The following is a 15,500-nucleotide window of genomic DNA, read 5'->3' as shown; positions in this document are numbered from 1 at the left end:
TCCTCCATACCGGATACTTTAGACCCTTTCACTTTGCCTATCGCCTGTCACGGTGCAGGGTGCCGTCTCAGCTTCCCCTGTGGTCTGTGTTGTCCTGTCTGTTCAGTAGCTTGTGGTCTGGGCAATCAGCGCTGATCATGGCGGGGTTGTGCAGACCACGAGCTGATAGTTCCCCACCTGTCGCTCATTCCCCCACTCCCTTTATATGTCTCTGCCTTTCTGTCTGTGGTCGTGAGTAGATTGTTTCGCCTTTGCCCATGTTTTGCATTGTTTCTCAGTATCAGTCTCACCTTCTGTTCTTGTGTCAAAGGATCCGTAATTCGGAGATCCGGCAGTGCGAGTGGTCCGCAGTGTGCCAGCCAGCTCGGAGATCTCTGTGTGCGCCAGAGCTTTTCGTTATTGTTTATGTTATTTTGTGTTTTGTGGCGAGAATAAAGATTCTCCTTTTTCTAACTCTGCATCTGAGTTCTCTGTCCAGTACGCACCCCTGACATCGCCCAAACAGATCCACTGATGATGCCATCTTTCACATCCTGCACTCTTCTCTCACACACATTGACAGCAATAACGAGAACTATGTAAGGCTGCTATTTATTGACTATAGCTCAGCTTTTAATACTATAGTCCCCATAAAGCTAGCTTCTAAACTCATGAACCTCGGCCTGAATTCTTCACTCTGCAACTGCATTCTTGATTTCCTCACTGGAAGACCTCAAATGGTGAAACTAGGTCATTACACCTCCAATTCCATCACCCTGAACGTAGGAGCCCCACAGTGCTGTGTCCTGGGTCCCCTGCTCTACTCTCTCTACACACATGACTGCATGTCTTTGCACAGCTCCACATCTATAATCAAATTTGCTGATGATACTTTGGTTCTAGGCCTCATTCACCACAATAATGAGACAACATACTTGGATGAGGTAGAGAAATTAACACCAGGACAACTGTCTCTCTCTGAATGTGAGCAAACTTTAGAGCTGATTGTGGACTTCAGGAAGAGACAGGAGCAGCCCTATACTCCTCTTATGTTCAGCGAGACAATTGTGGAGAGGGTGAGCAGCTTCAAGTACCTTGGTGTAAACATCTCGGAGGACCTCACTTGGACTACTCACATTCAAACACAGGTTAATAAAGCCAGACAAAGACTGTACCATCTGCGACAGCTGAGGATATTCAGCGTCTCACCAGCAATCCTGAAAACTTTCTATTCAGGGGCTATAGAAAGTGTGTTGACTCAGTGTATCTCAGTGTGGTATGGGAACAGCTCCAGTCAAGACTGCAAAGCCCTGCAGAGAGTTGTGTGCTTAGCTGAGCGTATCTCTGGGTCTGCTTTCCCCTCTCTCAGAGCTGTTAAAATAATTAAGGACTCTATCCACCCCAGTAACCATCTTTTCACTTTGCTGCCATCTGGTAAGCACTTCCGTAGCCTGATGGCAAAAACCGAGAGACTCAGGAGGAGTTTCTTCCCCCAGGCCATCAGGCTCCTAAACTCATAACCAGCCTCTTAACATCTTCATGTCTCCACTTAATGTTCACTTTATCAGTAAGATATTCTTTATTCACTACCTCACATTGACACACTGACAGTGTCAACCTGTTTGCACATTTGCCTCTTGTACATTCCTGTGCATCTTAATATTTAAGACTACAGTATAATGCACATTGTACATCCCTGTGTATCTCAATATTTAAGACTACAGATTTCTTTCATGCTAATTATTTTGCATTCTATCTTTAATTCTAGAGTATACATATTTGTATATTTTATTCTTATATTTTTATTGTTTACTTTTATTTAATTCATTCATTGTTATATTTATGTATATTTTCATCTGTGTTGTATTCTTTAATAATTGAACTCTCAATGGAGCGGAACTGACTCACATTTCACTGCTGGTTATATATGCTCTATATAACTGTGTATGTGATGAATAAAAAATCTTGTATATTGCACCCAGGATGCGATCGTCTCAGATGTCCTCCACTCCGGCACCAGGAAACCATAGACCCTGGGTGCATCCACAGCGGAGTACACGAGCCAGGCCCCGGGTGACGACTTCTCCCCCTCCGGTCTTCGAGATCTCCACCCAGAACCACTTTGCTCCCCTCCACGAGATGGGACGCGACACTGTGATCATCGGACACTCCTTCGTCCGACATTTCCACGCTATGATAGCCAAAGGTAAGGTGCACACTCACTGTTTCCCTGGTGCTTGTGTTCTCGATGTTTCTGCGCAGATACCCGGGATCCTGAAGGCCGACGAGAGCCCCAGAGAGGTCGTGCTTCACGCCGGGGTTAACGACATTACGCTGCGGCAGACAGAGACACTGAAGAGGGACTTCAGAAGCCTGATCAAGACCTTCGACCTTCTGCTACGATCATTGTGTCAGGACCACTGCCCACGTATCGACGAGGACACGAAAGGTTCAGTAGACATGTTGCTTGAAATTAATGGTTATTGTCATGGTGTAAAGAACAGAAACTGCTATTTGTTAATAATTAGAATCTTTTCTGGGAGCGTCCTAGGCTTTTTCGCACTGATGGCTTGCACCCCAGCAGAGTCGGAGCGGAGCTGCTCTCTGACAACATCTCCAGGACACTTCACTCCATGTGACTAGTAAGCCATTTCTTAACTATTATTATGGCTTTTGTTCTAAACGCTCAATTGATAAAAGTACTTACGCTGTCCAATCTATTAAGTCTGTTCCCCGAATAGGGAGGTCAAAATATAAATTTAATGTAGGATCTAGAAAACATCTTATCATGTTTAAAACAGAAAATTTTTAAATAAATGAACAAAAACGATTTTTAAAGTTTGGGATCATAAATATTATATCACTCACACCCAAAGCAGTTATTGTTAATGAAATTATCACAGATAATAGTTTTGATGTACTCTGCTTGACTGAAACCTGGCTAAAACCAAATGATTATATTGGTCTAAATGAGTCGACTCCACCAAACTACTGTTATAAGCATGAGCACCGTCTGACTGGTCGTGGAGGAGGTGTTGAAGATATAAATAGTGATATTTTGAATGTTACCCAGAAAACAGGATACAGTTACATTACATTTAAATTTATTCATTTAGCAGACGCTTTTATCCAAAGCGATTTACAAATGAGGACAGTGGAAGTAATCAAAAACAACAAAAAGAGCAATGATATATGAGCAATGATATATAAGTGCTATAACAAGTCTCAGTTAGCTTAACACAGTTCACCGTAGCAAGGGCTATTAAATAATATAATAAATAAAAAGAAAACAGATTGAATAGAAAAAGAATAGAGCAAGCTAGCATTAGAGGACTAGTTAGAGGAGGTAGTTTTGTAGGCAAACATAAATGCCTTGAATTGTATGCGAGCAGCTATTGGTAGCCAGTGCAAATTGATAAACAGAGGTGTTGCATGTATTATTTTTGGCTCATTAAAAATTAATCTTGCCGCCGCGTTCTGGATTAATTGGAAATGTTTGATAGAACTGGCTGGAAGACCTGCCAAGAGCTTGAACAAGGAGTTGTGCAGCATGTTCCTGAGAAAGGGTCTGATCTTCTTGATGTTGAATAAAGCAAATCTGCAGGATTGGACAGTTTTAGCAATGTCGTCTAAAAAAAATCAGCTGATCATCAATCATAACTCCAAGACTTCTGTCTCTTTTTGAAGGAGTTATGGTTGATATGAAACCTAAACTAGATCCTAGTGAACTGGCAAATTATAGGCTTATTTCAAATCTTCCATTTATGACTAAAATTTTAGAAAAGGTTGTGTCAACTCAATTGAGCTCCTTCCTGCAAAAAAAATATCTGTATGAAGAATTTCAGTCAGGTTTCAGGCCCCACCATACCACAGAAACTGCACTTCTTAAAATTACAAAGGACCTGCTTCTTGCGTCAGATCATTCAAAAAATATTTTTTATGATATTTGGGTCGCGGTCGGTCAGGTAGTACTAGACACATGTTTTTAAAATACATAGGCCTACACTTTATTGGCTGAATAACTGGCATGAAGATGATGCACAAGCTCAGTCTGCAGGTAGAGATGGAGGCGGAAAAGAAGACTGCATGGGGAGCAACCTCATTGTTTTTGGTAAAACATGATTTTGACGACTTCATTAAGTTTTGTTTTATAGAAAACTATTTTTAAAAGATTTTCGTTTTGTATAAATTGTATCTTCATTTTGATCAATGTTTTATCAATAAGTTGCCTGCGTGTTTAATAAATAAGAAGCAAATATGCTATAGCCTAGCAGACAATGTAATAAGGCACCGGCATGAACACTTGAATTGCATGTGAACTAAACTCAGCGTGTGCCTCATAGATTTGAGAAATATAGGCTATATATTACAGAAAGCTTGAAATGTCTTCTTTTAAACTAAAATATTCAAACCAAAATAAACGGCCTACTCATGATGTAATCCATATGAAATGTGCATTTCTCCCTGGCATTCATGGCGAGTCTGCATTGTCAACTTCATCTTTGCAGCCACACAGAAAACACCAGTTTATTACTAAACAATAAAATGACTCCTTGCATATTTTCGAGCCAGCATGCCATTCTGAGTTGAGCGAAACCCCACAGAATGAGCGAGCGGATCGGGATATTCAGAAATGCACTCTCCGCTCACAAGCTCGGATCGGAACAAACCCGAGCCTCAATGTCTGCTGACCTTGCAGAAACATTCAAATAGACATAGCCAGACTAGACTATTTTAGTACAAATTATGACCTTACTGACGATTTTTTATAATTCTTGACAAAATTATAATATATTAAGTTTTGTTTTTTGCCTAGTTAGTTTTGCCTACATTCCTATGGACCAATGACGATACGATGAGCATTTACTGCTTTTTAAAAATGCGGGTCAGGAAGCGGGTCGGGTACAATATTTTATTTGTATTTTTTTGCGGTCCGAGTTGTGGGCGGGTTAGTTGAAAACGTTGAAATCGCTACCATTTTGTTTATTTAAATGGGGAGTCATCTCATTTATCACCAGTAAAATATGGAGTGCCACAAGGATCCGTCCTAGGTCCCCTTCTATTTTCAATATATATGTTGCCCCTTGGTAATATTATTAGAAAATACGGGATTAGTTTCCACTGTTATGCTGATGATACAGCTATATATCTCAACGAGACCAGATGAAATTTCTAAATTATCTAAGCTAACAGAGTGTGTTAAAAATGTAAAAGATTGGATGACCAATAATTTTCTCCTATTAAATTCGGATAAGACAGAAACAGCCTCACAACTGCAGACCACGTGTAACCACACCTGCCCAGGACCTCCACATCCAGCCCAGGACCTTCACCTCCAAGATTGTCTGACCCCAGACACCTGGACAGCTGCTGCAACACTCGGCTTGCATAAATAAATAATTTCTGCACAAACTGTCAGAAACCGTTTTGGCGGTGGGCTTATGGTAAGGGCAGGCATATGTTATGGACAGCGAACACAGGTCCATTTTATTGATGGCATTTTGAATGCACAGAGATACTGTGATTTAGATCCTGAAGCCCATTGTTGTGCCATTCATCTACGACCAACGCCTCATGTTGCAGCATGATAATGCATAGACTCATGTTGCAAGGGTTGGATTTGGAATTCCTGGAAGCTGAAAACATCCCAGTTCTTGCATGGCCAGCATACTCACTGGACATGTCACCCATTGAGCACTTTTGGGATGCTCTGGATCTGCATATACGACAGCGTGTTCCAGTTCCACTTATCTCGGCAAAGGAGAAGTGCTTACTAACACAGATTTAGACAGATTTGTGAAAAATATTTGAGAGAAATGGGCCTTTTGTGTACATAGAAAAAGTCTTAGATCTTTGAGTTCAGCCAATGAAAAATGGGGGCAAAAACAAAAGTGTTGCGTTTATACATTTTTTCAGTGTATTATAGATGGAAGCCATGTTATAGTATTTTTTTTTTTTAATCACACACCCACACACATCATCATCATTACCATCATCATCATGATGGTAAAATTTTCATGCCACTTGTGTCTGTGTATTGAAAGCAATGGAGTAGGACCCTGATTGTCAAAAAGAAGAAGAATGCTAAAGGGTTTGAGTTAAAAAGTGAGGTAATTAAAAAGTGACACCAAAGGGTCTTGACCAAGCATCAATGTCAGTGAGAATGGGTTGCTTCCATTGTGTGCTGTTCCTTTGGAACTGGAATATTATACAAACTTAAGTGTCAGGAACGCACAGCCACCACAATCATCACCTGCACCTTAGCCTAATCACACCCATCCCAATCGCTGGAGTACTGATCACATGCACCTTCACCTGCACTCAGCAATCACTCACGAGGATAAAGCCACCATCACGCCAGTACTTTGGCGTACGGTCTTCTGATCACTACACCAAACTGGTGCCCGACCATTCCTTGTGTTACTCTCCAGAGCTCTGGGATTGATCGTTACAATGACTCAGCAATAGCTTGTCATATATCCACTTGTAAATAAAATGTTCACTTGTCCACTAAACCCCTCTGCCTTCATCCTGGTTTGTGAAAGAAGATCGGACCATACAAGAACAACTATATGGATCCCCAGTCACGCACTCCTGCAGCTGGGCAACCTCCTCCAGGCAGCACTCACAGCTACATCCACTCCCCAATCTGCCATAGTATACATCAAGGATATCCTAATATATTCCCGGAACCTGGCCGAACATTGCCATCACGTGACACAGGTCCTACAGATGCTAAGACAAAACCATCTCTTTCTGAAGCTGGATAATTGTGAGTTCCACAGCTCCACGGTTCAGTTCCTCGGCTATAACATCAGCCAAGAAGGTATCCAGACGGACCAGGGGAAGGTATCCGGCATCAAGGAGTGGCCAGTTCCACAGTCCGTGTAGGAACTCCATAGGTTCTTAGGATCTGATTACTTCTATCGACAATTTATTCAAGATTTCAGTATACACACTGCTCCATTGATCTCTCTCCTTCGAGGTAAGCCCAAGTCCCTGTCCTGGACTTCCACCCCCCCACGAAGCCTTCCAAGCCCTGAATGAAACCCTTTAGCATGGCTCCCATCCCTCGCCACCCAAATCCTGAATCTCCATTTGTGGTTGAAGTGGACGCACTTCTGTCTATCCCAGCAGTTCAGTGAGCCTCCACGACTCCAGCCTTGCATTTTCTTTTCCAGGAAACTGACCCCAGCGGCTCAGAATTACGACATCGGGAACAGGGAGCTGTTAACGATCAGGTCGCTCTGGAAGAATGGAAACATTGGCTGGAGGGAGATAACCACCCCTTTACTGTTATCACAGATTATAAAATTCTCCAATATCTCTGTGAAGCCTGTTGGGCTTTGCTCTACATAAGATTCAACTTCACCATCATTTACCACCCTGGAAACCGCAACTGCAAAGCTGTTGATGTTCTTTCTCGTCTGCACTCATTGGACACTCCTTCGGACCCTAAAACTATACTCCCTCCAGCCATGAACATCAGCCCCATCATCTGGAGTTAGGACGGGGACATCCGAGCTGCTACAAGAGATGAACCTTCTCCTCTGGGAGGCCCAGAAGGGAGGATTTATGTTCCCTGGTCCCTGCGGCAATCCCTTCTGGGCTCAGTTCACAGTATACTGGGCTCTGGACATCTAGACAGTAATAGGATCCTCTCGCTCCGTACTGGTGGCCCAGTATGTCCCGGGATGTCACCAGGTACGTCCGCAGTTGCTCAGTCTGCACCATATCTTCCACTCTACATTAGTTCCCGGCAGGCAAGCTCATACCCTTACCTGTTCCTCAGAGGCCCTGGTCCCATCTAGGGTTTAAATTTTTGACTGACCTGTTACGAAGTTAAGTATCATCCCCAGACTAATGGCCAGACTGAGCGGAACTTGGACTGTACCTGCGGGCATACTGCCAAGGAGACCAGCACAGCTGGAACCGTTTCCTTCCCTGGGCCCAGTATGCACAGAACTCCCTTTGACAAGGTACCACCAGCCTCACCCCTTTCCAGTGCATGCTCGGCTACCAAAACTCTGTGTTTCCTTGGACAGGTGAACCTTCAGACATTCCAACTGTGGAATTACATTACATTCAGCTGACGCTTTTATCCAAAGCAACTTACAATTGCTATATATGTCTGATGTCGCACACCTCCGGAGCAACTAGGGGTTAAGAGTCTTGCTCAGGGACACATTGGTGTCTCATAGTGGATTCGAACCTGGATCTCTCACACCAAAGGCATGTGTCTTATCCACTGCGCCAACACCACCCCTATAAAGCTGGTTTAAAGCTGGAATACTGGTTCCCAGTGAGAGAGTGTGGGACTCAGCTCAAATCCACCTCCAGAGTGCCATATGGAGACACAAAGCCTTTGCGAATGCTTGACGTGCCGCCACTCCAGTTTACAATCCGGGAAAGAAAGTATGGCTATCAACAAGGGATCTGCGTCTCCATCAGCAATACAGGAAGCTGAGTCCCCACTACATTGGCCCATTCACGGTTGAGAGGCAGATCAACAAGGTCACCTACAGGATCCACTTACCCCCCAGGTACCGCATTCACCCCTCGTTCCACATCTCACTAACCTGTCTCTTCTATGTTCTCAGATACCCCAGTGACGATCTCCTGTGATTCTCATACGCTGACCTTCCTTGTGTTACTCTCCAGAGCTCTGGGATTGATCCTTACAATGACTCAACATTACCTTGTCACATATCCACTTGTAAATAAGCTGTTCACTTGCACTAAACCCTCTGCCTTCGTCCCGGTTTGTGACAGTATGCTTTTCTGAAGATCTGGATTTTTATTTATTTATATAAAACAAGTTAATTCAGTGGAATATTAAAAGGGATAATGTCAAAATGTAATATTTTGAAGTTAGAGGTGCTGTTTGTAGGATTGACACCAGTTATGAGTACAAAACATTCTACAAAATTAAACTTTTGGGCGTTGAATACTTTTGCACATGAATCTTGAGCCAATTTTATTTTTTTCCCCATTTATTTCCAATAATTAATGGGAAGTAGACAATTTTTGTAAATCCTTGAGTTTGACCTGATTTTTTTAAGTAACATTCCTTACAGTATGTAAGATTTGAATGTGTTTACAAGGCAATGTGCCATTTTACAAATGTTTCAAAGTTCAAAACAATTAAATCAGTTCTTAAAGCCTTAATGTCATTAATTGTCATGCAAAAAAAAGCCTCTTCGCGTCACTGATAATTTTACCTTCAATGGTATTTTACATCAGTGTAAATCTATTGTTGCAGGCTGAAGAATGTTTGGTTGAGGGAGGCCCTGCTATTGAACTGGCTGATTTAAGGTGTCTATGTTTCCTGTTAATTTGTATGATTGTATTTGCACTAAAATCAACTCAAATATAAAATACACTATGCTAGCTTAATATTCATTTTTATTTATTTATTATTATTTTAAAGCCTGAACCAGCCAAATAAATCCACTTGAATAGTGGAAGAGAAGAATGTAAATGAGTGTAAGTTTGCTGATGATATGAGCTTGACTGATTGTGGTGTAGAAATTTGTGCACTAATGTGTTTAATTTTATTAATGAAAAACGTTGCAAAGTCGTCAGCTATTAGAGATGAAGCAGGAGGGGGAGGAGGAGGACAAAGAAGTGAGGAAATATTTGTAAAAAGCATGAACGAGTTAGATGAATTGTTAATTTTGTTATGGTAGTATGTAATTTTAGCAGTGGAGATATTAGCACAGTTCATTAAGTGCGTCATTCCTGTTACTGTTGATTGGGGGAATGTAAACCGAAATGAGCAGTATAGCAGTATATTCCCTTGGCAGATAGAACGGCCAGCACTTAATAGCCATAAACTCCACCAGGGGTGAGCAGTGTTTGCAGATCACAACAGCATCACGGCACCACACATCATTGCTGTAAACAAAAAAGCCCGCCGCCACAGGTTTTTCCTCCTGCGACGAGAGCTCTGTCCACTCGATAGCACGTTAGCTGGTGCCATGTTTCCATGAACACAAAAACACAACAGTCTCTTACAGTCTTCTGAGTTGAACATAGTAATCGAATGTAGTCCAGTCTATTGTCAGTTTATTACGAGTGTATGCTAGCCAGTACGATGGTAGGGATAGATGGCTTGTGTGGGTTAGCCATTAGCCTAGCCCGGATACCTCTGCGCTTACCCCTCTTTTGCTTCCTCTCACACCGCTTGTGGCGCCTCTGCTGTGGGCGAGATGTAGTAGTAGGGGTCCATAGCAGACCGAGATCCCGCAGCTGTTCCATTTGCGTAGAGTTTAACTGTAAAAATGCGGCTCTACTGACATCGAACAGAAACTTGCGACTGTATGCGCGCTAACAGACAGGTAGATGCAATGACGACGTACAAAAACACTGCGACTCACAAGACAACAAACATGAAAACACCGTTCTGTTATCTGTTAATCTAGCCACTGTGCTAAATATAAATCTTGGATTGTTTTGGTTATTTTCTATGAGTTTTCAGAGATATGCTCAGCTTTTAGAGCCTGTCTATGGCTGGAAATACTGATTTTTCCCACGCAATTCTAAACACCGCCAAGTTAGTTTTTCTCTATTTTCTCAATTTTTTTTCAAGATTATGAGTTTCTTTCTTGAGAGTGGGTATTACTGTTGTACCATGGTGAAGTACGCTTTTCTCTAGATCTTTAGATTTTTAAATTTGTTTTATTTTTAGATTCTTTATCTATGAGATTTAGATTTGTTTAAATGACCTCCAGAATCAGAGGCCTGCTCTGCGTTTGTCTAAAGTTCACTTACTGCAAGATTGAGATGCTGAAGTATTACAATCAGAGAGTAGACAGTGATCATGTGCAGGGTGATAACATGGTGATAGATGTTGTGTATCATATGACAATAGTTAATTATTATTTGCCACTTTGCTATTTACAATCTATCAGACTGTAAAATATCAGCCAATGGATGTTCTGCATTGTCACCTGCTATAAATTCAAAACCATCACACGTGATAGTGTTGGACATCAGCATTAAAACCTCACAGACTCAGGTGTGAAGCATCTGCTCCCTGTGTGAAGACCCATGTGTGCATCTAGAGAGATTATGGTAATAGTCCTCTAGTTTGTTTGTTAATCATGTAATGTACATCTCACAATTAACAAATAAGACGGGATGGACATTTGGAGCATTTGGGGAGAATGAATAATTGCAATCTTGCAAATGAAAGCTGTCAGATGATGCGTCATGTAAACAAACCATAACACTCAGGTCTGAGAGAGCTGAATTTATATGCTAATGCAATACTGGATTCAGGTTTGAAGCAGCTTTCAGTGGCACAAAGCCATCTTCTGTCAGGACTGTAGTTACTGAGGTAATAAGGATTTCCTAAATATTTTCAGTTATCTGTAACTTGGATTTCAACTTGAACTATACAGTATATTGAAAAGTAAGAATCTGCACACTTGCAGAACATTTGAATGTTTTCACTTGCACAGAATATTTGTAATTTAATCTTGATATAATTGCACAACCTTTTGAAGTGTATAATGCCGTGTAAGTGCTGTTCTGGCATCAGTTCTCAGTTCTAACCAGACAAAGCTAAAAGCACTGGATCTCAAAGGAAGTAAACTGATGGATTCAGGAGTGAAGTTGCTCAGATCTGCTGGAGGATCCACAAAGTAAATCAGAAAAACTTGAGTAAGTGTTTGAAACTTAGTATACAGACATACTCCTTGTGCTATGTCATAAGATATCCTATGATAGTTTACACTTTGTTTTAAAATTAGGTATTATTATTTAACAAATAAGCCAGGATTTGATTATTGAATATATTTTGGTTGTTTGCCACAATATTCAGGTGAATCTTAAGTAAATGTCTGGGCCATATTTCACCCCGAGACAAAAAGACATAAGTAGACATTTAAAATATCCATTGTATTAATGCAGATTTAATATTATTGCATTACAGTAATGAGTAGAATGTTCTTAATTGTCATGGAAATAATTTCACAATGCAAAATATTGCATTAAAAGCCTAATATAGATTTTATTAACTTGAAATATGACCCAAACATGTTCTTGAGATTTTTGAGATTCTTGAAAACTTTAATACTTATATTACAACACATTTATGCCAGTGCACATTTAACTGTCCACCTCACAGACTGATGCACATAATAATATCTGAAAATCAATACAACTGTCAATGTATTCATCAGAATCATTTAAATTGTAGACTGACACATCTTTCATTTAGGTTTATAAAATAGTCAAACACATAATAATGATGTAAGTCTCTTTATGATCAGTAGAGGGCAGGATAGGATCTTTATGAAATTTCATTATCACAATCTTTGGCAAGATATTGTAGGTCTTACCTGATTTTGTTTCTCTCACATTGTTCTTGTTGTTTTTCTCATAATGTTGACATTTGTCTACTGAAGAAAGTAAGTTATTGGAGTCAGTACACAGAAAAAATGACCCAGCGTCATCAAGTGTTTCGTTTGAATCTTTATTTATAAAATAGGAATAGGGCATAATTACTAGATATTATAATTATTACAGCATATCTTCCTTTATATATCCTGAAAACAAATTGATATTCAAGGAAGTCTTTCTCTGTTTGGTCATAAACCATTCTCCACACAGTTTCTAACATGGATATGGAAACCATAATTATAAAACTGGACTTTGGTCAAAATTTGGGCTTTTTTGTTTCGGATATTGCCTTGGCAGCTTGGATACCTTAATACTAATCAAAAATTTAAAATGAATCCATTCTTGCATTGATAAGTGCTACACTTGAATTATTTGTGAGTGCATTTAATGCCAAACTACACTGTTTTAACAGCACCTGCATGCATCTCATTCACAAAACATTTTTTATCCTAGAGTAACTGCACAAGAAAAGTGGTTTCATAAAAGAAATTAATAAAAACTGCAACAATAGAATATAGTACATTTGGCATAGCACAAATAAATTCTCTATTAAGGCAAACTTCATTTTTAAAACAAACAATCTACTAAATAAATATTTCATTTAAAACACTGCTCATGCAAACATGATGCAGGCAATATTAAGCTGTGAATTCATAATTAACAAAGGTAAACAATATCTGTGTATATATGAGGCTTCTATTAGCCCACCTTAGTTAATCTTAAACAAATTCTCACCAAAATGATCCAGGACTAAAATTCATGCTGTCCAGACAGTGCTGTACTAAAGAAAAACATAACATTTAACAACCTACAGCCAAATAACATGACCTCTAACCCTTTGAGGTGTAATGAGCAGGGCAACTGATCCTAACTAAGAAAACTGGCACCTGTCACCACTTTCACAAATAAGGGTCATCACACCTGAGATTAAATGCACAATATTTGTTACTTGTAAACAATTTATTAGCCATGCAGTCAAAGTACTTTGTTTTAAAACCATCAAGAAGTTCTAAGCTACTTAGCTGCAGATTTCTCATTCATTAATTATTATGGTCAATGTACAAATAATCTACAGAAGTGGTTCTGTTTAATGACCATAAAGGAGGAAGACTGCAGTGACAGTGCCTGAATCCAAATGGAAAAACTCTGGGCAAGTGTTCCTATTCCATACATGGTTAAATTTTGATGCATGTTTTCTGCATGATTTATAGAGATAATACAGCATAGATGCAGCGTGAGTGGGTGTGAGCTCGACGTTGACACACTGTCATGTTAAATAAATGAAATCTTAGCTCTGTGCCTGTGTTTGAGTTATTTTTTCCCAGGGTTGCTGGGGTAAAGGCTCACTCATGTATTTTCTTGCTGAAATATGAAGGGTTTGGAGCAGAAGAAGCACATCTGAGCTCTTGACATTGAATGGAGCGATCTCAAGAGACACGTTAAGTGCTGTCGGTAGGTTTTTATTTTTGTTACAGGCAGTTTAGGTGTCACTGAGCATTGTTTACTTGAAAACTTATGATAGACTGAACTGGATTTGTTTTTTAGATAATATTGTTCTTGATGCTATATGTGTTATTTTGAAGAGAATCTGATGCCATTTAATTGGGTCAATCTACAATTGTTATGTCATTTCCAGCTCATCAATTCTAAATCAAATATATCATACATCTTATTTTGTCTTCTTTTTCATGTCAGGGTGATATTAAATATTCATTTATTTTAATAATAAATATAACATTTTATCATTGACTGACTTGCTCTAACGTCAGTGATTTTACAAAGCAACAGTACACCCAAAATGTAAAATTTGCTGAAACTTTTCTCACTCTTAGGCCAGACCAGTTTGAGGAGTATTACTTTTATCTGAACAGAACTTGAGAAACATCCTCTGCATGAATGGGTTCCGTCAGAGTGAGAGTCCAAATCATCAACATCACAATAATCCACAGCACTACAGTTCATAAATAAACATCTCGTGAAGCAAAAAAAACTACACGTTTCTAGGAAACAAATCCATCATCAAAATGGTTTTTTTTCTTCTTTAAACTGTTGCTTCTAGCTAAAATATGAATTTATATTTTTCTTTCTACTGTGAAAAAAATTGTGTCACCTGAATGTGCACAGATCAAGAACAGTTTACAGTCTAAAACAGTTCTAAACAAATATGTGTGTGGATTTTGATGTGAGAGACAATAGGAGAAGGACTTTTTCACTGAAGGAAGCGTTATTATGGATTATGGACTGAACAAGTGATCTAATAACACATTTCTCCAAATCTGATGAAATAACAAACTCATCTACATCTTGGATAACCTGAGGATGACTATGTTTTCAGCAAATTTTCATTTTCAGGTGAACTATTAGGTAATGGGAACCATTAAAATCACTGACGATAATGGCAATTAAATTAAATTAAATTAAATTAAATTAAATTAAATTAAATTAAATTAAATTAAATTAAATTAAATTAAATTAAATTAAATTAAATTAAATTAAATTAAATTAAATTAAATTAAATTAAATTAAATTAAATTATGGGGCCAACGACTACAGAAGCAAGCATCAGCCCAACAAGATGATTAAATTCAAAATGGCAGAAAAAGTACAGGTGCATCTCAATAAATTAGAATGTCGTGGTAATTCAACTCAAATTGTGAAACATGCTTATTAAATAAATTCAATGCACACAGACTGAAGTAGTTCTCAAGTCTTTGGTTCTTTTAATTGTGATGATTTTGGCTCACATTTAACAAAAACCCACCAATTCACTATCTCAACAAATTAGAATATTTAAATAAAACCAATAAAAATAATTGAAAAATAACATTTTTAGTGAATTGTTGGCCTTCTGGAAAGTAGGTTCATTTACTGTGCATGTACTCAATACTTGGTATAGGGACTTCTTTTGCTTTAATTACTGCCTCAATTCAGTGTGGCATGGAGGTGATCAGTTTGTAGCACTGCTGAGATGGTGTGTGTGGTGGCTCTTGTTGCCTTGACTCCAGCCTCAGTCCATTCCTTGTGAAGTTCACTCAAATTCTTGAATCCTGTTTGCCTGACAATCCTCATAAGGCTCTGATTCATTTGGTTGTTTGTGCATCATTTTCTTCCAC

Source organism: Carassius auratus, chromosome 25, assembly GCF_003368295.1.
Source record: "Carassius auratus strain Wakin chromosome 25, ASM336829v1, whole genome shotgun sequence".
Taxonomy (NCBI): Eukaryota; Metazoa; Chordata; class Actinopteri; order Cypriniformes; family Cyprinidae; genus Carassius; species Carassius auratus.
The sequence above is the reverse complement of the archived record's forward strand: the minus strand, read 5'-3'. Positions refer to the sequence as shown.